The sequence below is a fragment of the Sinocyclocheilus rhinocerous genome, unplaced genomic scaffold, assembly GCF_001515625.1.
Source record: "Sinocyclocheilus rhinocerous isolate Xijiao unplaced genomic scaffold, SAMN03320098_v1.1 scaffold499, whole genome shotgun sequence".
Taxonomy (NCBI): Eukaryota; Metazoa; Chordata; class Actinopteri; order Cypriniformes; family Cyprinidae; genus Sinocyclocheilus; species Sinocyclocheilus rhinocerous.
In genome coordinates this window covers 1,822,534-1,831,218 of record NW_015637156.1, presented here as the reverse complement: position 1 = coordinate 1,831,218, position 8,685 = coordinate 1,822,534, and the positions used below count along the sequence as shown (strand labels likewise).

Sequence of the window (8,685 nt, the reverse complement as noted above, 5' to 3'; positions counted from 1 at the left end):
CTATGTTTTTGCCTTTGTTATAAGGTGGTAATACTTTTAGCTCCTTTCTTATTGAGAATATGTGTTATGCATGATGCTGTAGCTGATACTCAAACAGATAGATCATCCTGAAGGTGTCCGCCTGAATTTTAGAACAATGGGTTAAAATAGGCGGGTTGTAACTAAGGAGGTGTGTCTTGTGCGTAAAGGGGCGGGGCTGGAAGAGTTCATCACCCTCGTGTGTTTGAAGCAGTCAGCTGAGCGCAAATTGTGCGGACGCGGCTCTAACCTCGTACAACATGCAGGATCACAACGAACACGTTTAACCCTGTGCACTTTTTGTCATTCCAACGTGTACAGAAAACAATCTAGTTAAACACCCTTTCTTTTAATTCCACTTCGCCGTTCTTTCCCCGTGAAGAATACCGATTTGGAGGTGAGTATTCCAGACTGTTTGGATGGATGGGGGCTGTGTTGAGAACATGGTTTCGTGCTCATGCTATATCTATAGATATGCGGATGTAATTTACGAACATGCATTTATTAAGCGTTTTGTAATGTAATTCACTGCCAAAACATACCCATCAACAAAGGAGTAGTTCATGTATTTAACAATAGGGTCGATTTAAAGTAAACTCGCTATTTATGAATGAGATGCATGCATGCTTATAAGTTTTATGAGTGAAACTAGTTTCGATCATAGAGTCTGATTTGCAGCCAATACCGGTAAACTTTGCACACGCGTGTTTACAAACAACTTCAGGAGTGCATGTATTTTTAGATCGTATTTATAGATTTACTTCTAGGTCGTGCTTTCTGTGAAGACATCTTTTGTTTAGGGTGGGCAATCGAGAACCGTTCTTTAAAAAAAATAAAAATAAATACTGGAACCGAATGATTTACATGATGTGATTTTCATGATCTGGTAAAGGATATCGAACGATGCGGACCGTACTGAACTGTTAACAGTTTTTAACGCACTACTATTCGTTAAACACCGCTGCTGGGTGCGCAAAACACACCAAGTCTTTAACTTAAAGTGAATTTAAAAAAAAACCGGTTCGCCAAATAAATGAATCTTGCGAGCCGTTTTTTTAAGTGAATCGAAAACATCCAGCGCCACTGTGTACTGTAGTCGTATTCCTGAACGAATGATTCTCAAGACTCGGTTCTTTGTAGCGAAACAACATCTTGAGCGACACTGTGTCCGATTCCAGAGCGAATGAATCGGTTCTTTGTAGTGATTCTGAATCAACCGGAGCGGTTATTGATTTAACTTAATGAGCAATTGTTACTTTCGTCGTGTCTGAAGAGAAGCAAGAAAAGTTACTGCGCTATGTACTTGTGAGAGTGCTAGTTAATGACTGGCTGTTCATTTGGCAGTTAAAAGATGTACATGCAGGCTAGTTTGATAAATGAAAAGTTACCACGTTTGTTTAGTATTTTTATTTAATGTATTGGGTCAGTTATTGGATTGCATTTATGCCAAGACTATGTAAGCAAACCTTTTGATAGTATTTTATTACATTCATTTCTGATTTTAGTTATGCTAAAATCTGACATGATTTCTGGGTAAGTCCTATGATTCCTATTCTGAATTTTGATGCAGATGTTGTACATTTGGCCTTACCTTTGTGTTCACGTGTTTCGGACCATATATTTAGCATTAAGATAATAGTTATCTTATTTGAGTCTAAAATTCTTGATCTTGATGTTCTACAGTGTGCTATTAGACTATTAACTGCAACATAATCTTACATTATGGGATTGTGCAAATGTTTGATTTGCATGTGTCACAAATGCAAATGAGCTGTTTTTCATTTCAAACAGTTGTCCAAAGAAATTGTCCAGAAAAGTTATGTAATATTCTTGTGCGAGAACGCTCTCTTTCTCTTACACACATACACTAACACAAAGGAGGTGTATCTGTTTTCTTTTGTCAAGGAAGGAAGGGAAGTTGTTCAGTGGTTCTCTAACAATAGACTGGCCGAGTGCAGGGGTTGGATTTTTAAAGGCATGTTCAGGCACACATATATGAGTTTGTCATTCTCCCTCTCTCACACACCTCTCAACTAGAAATGTGTGGGTTTTATTTGGCAGAGATTCTGCAAAAAGCAATGAAGCAAGACAACAACTCCAAATTGCCACCTCCAGGGCTAGAGGGTTCAATTTAATGTCATTTCAGTTCACAATTTCATACATCTAGTGTTCACTAAGGGAGGTAAGAAAAAGGAGATAACATCATTATAACTTGATAACATCAAAAACGCCAACATATTCTGGTTCAGATGGCACAGATTGTACCCTTTTCACTTATCCCCTTATTTTTGTGCATTGGTTTTTATCTTTAAGTCACGATGACATGTCAGATTAGTTAGATGTATAGTTGTATAATTAGATGTATAGTTTGGTGTTTGAGGTGTATCTTGATGTGATGTTAAAGAGTATTCACACAGTGGTTTGCGACAACAAAACAACCAAAAGTTTTAATTTTTATTGCATATTTTGGAAGATAAAGTGATATCAGTTAACTTCTAATGCCTCTTCATTTCCCTATTTTTCCTCTCTTTTCTCTGATGTTGCAAATTGTCTCCCACCTTCCTACTTTATCTGGCTATGTTCCCTCAATCTTTAGCATCAAATGTAAGCATTCATCCTAAAAATAAACAAACCAGCATGCACTCTACAGTCCTGTGAAACAGCAGTTATCTTGCTAAGAAATTGTGTGAGAGAGACAGAAATAAATGAAGTGAAAGAAGTTTATGCACTATTATTAGCATTGGCCACATAGAGTCTTGGGGGGAAGGAGAGAATAAGCAAAAGTGCAAAGATTTTGACTGAAAGAGTAGTGTTACATGTGTTCTTAATTTAACCATTGGTGACTGATCCAAGACCCATTGTGTTTGTTTTGGTCAGACTTGCTAAAGTCTATACAAAAGTGGTTTCGGTCAATCCAAAGCTGGTTTATTTAAAGCAGGAGTTCACTAAAACTACACATGAACTGTCATAACCGATCAAACTCTGCTGGCTTGTATAGACAGTTAGTGGGAACTCGTGTCGGTTTGCGTTGCGCTTCAGACTCTGTCTCCAGTCTGATTTTTCTTTTTCTCACTAGCTCTTTTGTTTGTGTGTGGTCACACGGGTGGTCCATGTTAGATTCTGACCTGATTTTGGAGTCTTGGAACACACACATACCCAGCTGCCTCCGATGGACCGTCAGTCCGTCACAGGGCACTAGCTCTTTTGATCTCCCCACCCGTACCACTGCTGGCTTCCAAAGCTTAAAGACCTTCCATGCAATCCAATACATCACAATGCACCACTCCACTTTTTGTCCACTGTATTCTTCTGCGGCTCAGCATTATGAACAGGTCAGCTCTGATGGTTGCTAGTCCAATTTTCTAACTTTTTTTCACAGCAAAAGCTTAACTTTTTGTATGACTTGTATTCTTTAAACCAATTCATGTTGACCTTTGACCTGATTCACCCTATTAGCCAGAATTACTGTTTAAATGTAGAAAACAATTAAATATCCAGTATCCAATGATAAATATGCAGTATTGGTCAATAATGATTTTTTAAAAATTCGACCAATAACCAACGTAGTTTAATGTGTTGAAAATGGACCTTGTCTTCAGGCAACATTCCTTCAAAGTTTTGGGTGGAGTGGAAGACTCTTGAAGTCTCGTAAGGTTCTGGGAATTTCTGCCTGTCAGATTGAACTAAGTTCTATTGGAATTTTTAGTTGGGTAGCCTATGTGGTGGTTGAAGAAATACTGATGTCTTGAACTTCAGTGTTTTTTAGCTTTAGTTTCTCAGAAATTTGTGATGCAACAAAATTATTATTTTTTTATTTGCCAAAACACTCAAACCCAAAATTCAAAAAAGAATTCAGCGTTTCAGCAGAACAAATTTTACATATTGGTAGTGTAACATCAATTTTGGTCATGGTAATGTGCATCCACACTGCTGAAATGTTTACCTGTTGTAGCTTATCCATGCTTCATGCATGAAATAAATGCTGAAACAGTAAAATGTGGTCAATGATTTTAGCTGTCCAAAACTATTTTAATTAAAACAAAAAAAGTATTATTATTATTATTATTATTTATTTTTGCTTTTTGTGCCAAAATTTCAGTGCATCTCTATCAGAAATGGTTATTTGTCTGTCAGTAAATCATGTATCAGACTACATTCGAGGTATTTTAATTTATTAATAGATATCGGATATATATTGGTTGGTATTGGATATTTAATTTGACAATAATTTGTTACATTTATATAGTGCTTTTCTGGGTACTCAAAGCGCCTTACATAGGAAGGGGGACATGCTAATTTTCCTGATTTTTACATTTAGATTATCTTGACTATCATCTAATGCTGAATTAGTTAATCTTAAAAACATTTTTTTTTTAAATAACGCTGTTAAATGTAATATTTTGAAAATCTAAAATGTTATATTTATTCATACTGTACATTACAATGTTGTGAAATTTACCTGTAGCATTTAAATGGGAAAAAAAGGGTCCAACCCTACTCCTGAAGAGCTACCGTCCTGCAGAGTTCAGCACTAACCCCAGTCAAACACTCCTGAACCAGCTAATCAAGGTGTTCAGTGTTGCTTAAAAAATTACAAGCAGGTGTGTTGGAGCAGGGTTTGAATTGAAGTGTGCAGGAATGTAGCTATGCAAAAGCAGGGCTGAAGACCTCGGAACAATTGACAGTGTTTGATTTTTTATTTATTTAGACAAAATATAGGTCATTTATTGGTTATTGCCTAATCGGTATCAGCCAGAATTTATCATTCATTGGGCTTTACATAACAGACAGATACACTACTGTGAGTACAGCTTAAAAGACTTGCATGTTTCTTTCTTTGGCATTATCATCCAAGTGGATATTGAAGTCACCGAATTCTACACATGTGTACCACTTTTCACGCCAACATATTGATTAGCTCAGCTGTAACCCTGTACAATACGATGTGAAGAGGAGGTAGATGAGGCGTCCTGGCATTTCCCAGCATATTGCAGTACTTGCTTGCATTTAGAATAGCCAAAGTTGGAGTAGACACGAAGCTCAAGGTACCTTTATCTTGTCGTTTTTGGATCCATTTGACCTGGCTGACCTTGCAAAGGGCAATATCCAATGGTGGTGGATGACTCTTGATGGGAAAAAAAAAAAAAAGGTTTCAGACTGAGTGGTTGTCTTGTTCACCTTCCATAAAGAATGGCATGACTCTATTATGAAGGAAAGAGGGGCACTTGACCTGTGTTTATGTACGTACTAAAGGGAGGACACTCTAGGAATGATCATCTAGGCCTTGAAATTCCTTAGAAGACATGAGAGGCAGTGGTGGGATTCGTTCACCCTCTTAATTTGCCTCCTTGATAAGACCTTGGTACATCAAGCATTTCACCACCCATCTCTAAACAATGATTTCCCCCCTGTAACAGCTTTGTGTATATTTTTCATCATTAAATCTGGTTGTGCTTTGCTCTATACACAGCGGTTCTTGTCGGTTCTTGTGCGGCGCGCTACCCAAAACACTGGTGGACCATATCGGTATGTGGCAGCTATATGTAGTGTCTTATATCTTAACAATAACAGGTTGGATTACGTAACTGACAACAATAGAGCCTCTGTCAATCAGCACTCAAAACTATGGGAGGTGAAGATAAATAAACTGGAACCACTTGAACTTGTAAAGTCTTCTTTTTTGCAATGGATTTCAACATCAAGTTAGGGCCTCTGTCTCTTTTTATTCTTCGAAGCACCAGATGATGCAGAGAATGAACCCTGGTGAACTTAAAAAGCACTTTTAGGCAGTTACAGAAAGTTGATTTGTCATGCATCTGGACTTCACGCAAGCTTTAAAACCTCAACCATAACGATTTCATCCGTATTTGCTGTTAAAAATGACTTAATTGTTGTCAACCAAGTGCATGTGGTTTTCAGATTATGACACGAGTTTAGTGTGTAGTGTTTAGCATGTCCAGAAGTTTTAGACAGTACCTTGCTCTTTGAACACAGATGATTGACAATGACCACCAATTTTATCATGTTTAATAGTCTGTTTTTGAACACAAGAACCTGTCTTATTTGGCTACTGAGCCTAATTTTACAGGCTTTCCTAAGGTTAATCAAGTCTTTCAGGGAACCCTCTTTTAAACCCAATGCACCTGATTGAACCACCTTTGCTGGCCTAACAGAGGCAACCTAAGAGTGCGGTCTCAATCATCAGCAAGAATCTCTGTGAATGTGCATGAATGTGTGTCGCTTTTCTTCTCTGTCAGAGTAATGAGCTTGGCCATTGATGCGTAGCGGGCCTGAACGATCTTTCAATGCTGGATGTTAATTTGAGGTTTTGGTGCTGTGCTCATGCTGTTCAGCTGCTTCAGGGTAGAGCCTTGAATCCAGCGTTGTGCACCACATGTTTGGGCTTACTGTTCCTCAGTTTGGACTTTCATGCGGTGCTAAAGTACACTGTCAAAAAGTGCTTTGGTGCTTCCAAGCATGTTGGATACATTATGCGATCAGCTTGTGATCCGGTGTTTTCCGCGCCTCAGAACGGCTCCATTCACAGTAAATGAATGCAGTGAACTTGTTTATTGCACGTGCTGTGAGTTTAGCGCTCGTTTGGGAATGCACCGGCCACCATTTATGCTTTATTTTCGCTGCAGATGATTACAGCATTTCCCTAGATTTGTAGTGAGACACGTTTTTGCTTTTGTAAGCCTGTTTTCACTGAAGCTGGAGTTTTCCTTCAAAATAAAAGCACTACTGCCGTTTCTCTCAAAATAAAAGCTTAAAGTCCCCATGAAATCAAAATTAAAGTTTTTTTGGGTGTTAGTATCAATATGTTAGTCTTTTTTTTTTTTTTTTTTTTTTTTTTGGCCTACTCTAGCTCTTTCCCGATCAGTTTTGTTCCTGCTCACTTTTTAAGCTCAACCACAACACAGCCCCCTTCTCCCAGGTCTCCCGAGATAAGTTTGAAATGGTGAAGTGCTATTATAAATAGTAGATTCTGTCATGTAGCATGCTGTGTCAAACAAGCTGGCTGTCAAAGTACTACAGCGGACAAAGTATTACAGTCACAAACTGCCCATACCTGTCAGTGCAAGATAGGGATGTAACGATATTATCAATATCGTAATATCGTGATAGCAAAACTGTCTTGATAGGTCACATGACGATATGAAGCGCTAAGTCTAAAAGTGTAGTTTTTAAAATATATTTAAACTTCTTAATCTAACATAAAAGGTCTTTAAAGTTGTGTTTTGGGCCATTATGCTTTGGCACAGTATCTGTCAAAGGAACTAAAACCGAAAGCAGCACAAAATGGCTTAATCCCTTCATCAAGTCTGTTTTTGCTGCGTGTTTTAAAGCGAAGCTCTCACATTATGCGATCAGCTTGTGATCCGGTGTTTTCCGCGCCTCAGAACGGCTCCATTCACAGTAAATGAATGCAGTGAACTTGTTTATTGCACGTGCTGTGAGTTTAGCGCTCGTTTGGGAATGCACCGGCCACCATTTATGCTTTATTTTCGCTGCAGATGATTACAGCATTGTGGATGAGATTGTGGCTGGCATACCCTGTCAAATGCGGCTTTACGGAGCTCAACGGCTCTGAACGGCTCTAGCCCATGCTGTGATATAAACGAATGCTATTGGCTATTTTAAAAAGGGGTGGTGCTGCTTGATATGTCCCGCCCTGTCTTCCTGTTTCAGTTAAAATTACGTCAACACATAGAGTAACGCTGCGTGTTTCTAAGCATTTCAGGGGACCTTTAAAGGTGCAGTATGAATTAAATGCAGTATGAAAAGGTTCAGTAGCGGTTTAAATGCAAGTGTAGAAATTATTAGGAAAGATTTTCCTACTGTATTATAAAGCAAAAATAATATACCTATGAAATATTAATATTCACTTATTTTACAGTGCAATTGTTTTACAATATATGGCTATTATTGTTATTGTTATTATTATTATTATATTCTAATTTGTTTGGCTTCCTAAAACACCAGTGTGAATGTAATTTAGACTGAGAACAGTATATCACAAATAAAAAGAAGGTTGAGTCCCCTTTAAAGTTCAGGTACAAGTCAATTTACGGACTTTTTACGCGTTGCGTTGCATCGTGCCGCATAAACATAAAACCATGTCTGCATTTGTGATCGGAGAAATGACAAACAACAAGCGCTACTCTACACTGCTCGCGTTTGAATCATCAGTGGCAAATCCTTTAAATATGAAAACGTACTTACAGACTGTGAGTCAGAACCGCCGGCATTGTAGTCTACTCTCCCAGGATCAGGAAACAGTCCTCCATAAAATGCGCTGCACACATCTGAATATTTGGGTTGAAGTGTTCTGGAACAGTGTTGTAAATACAACTTAACCACTGATTTCTAGTCGTGTCCTCTTTTGGAAGACCAAACAAAGGAGTTTCGCTTTCACAACGAAACACACAGCGTCACACACGGAGGGCTTGCGTGAGTGGCGGCGGGTGGGCTTGAGAATGGCGCGGCCGGCGATTTCGACGAAGGAGCGTCCGGAAGGACATGTGACGACTCCGGACTGGACTCCGCTTCGTCCACGGTGAAAGCCGATCCGGCGATCCACAGCGCGAAGTTGATGTATTTCCTCAGCGACCAGCACGGATCAGCTCCAGGCATAACGAAGCAGATATCGTCCTCTTTTGAAAG

General features: G+C 38.8%; 1 protein-coding gene across 1 annotated transcript in view; it reads left to right on the top strand.

The window, feature by feature from the left end:
* The first annotated feature begins 205 nt into the window (after positions 1-205).
* Positions 206-8,685, top strand: part of LOC107748738 (growth factor receptor-bound protein 10-like) — a 48,877-nt gene continuing 40,397 nt past the window's right edge. The window contains exon 1 of the mRNA XM_016563680.1: positions 206-415. The gene's annotated coding sequence lies outside the window, so the exon portion shown is untranslated. The remainder of the gene's footprint in view (positions 416-8,685) is intronic.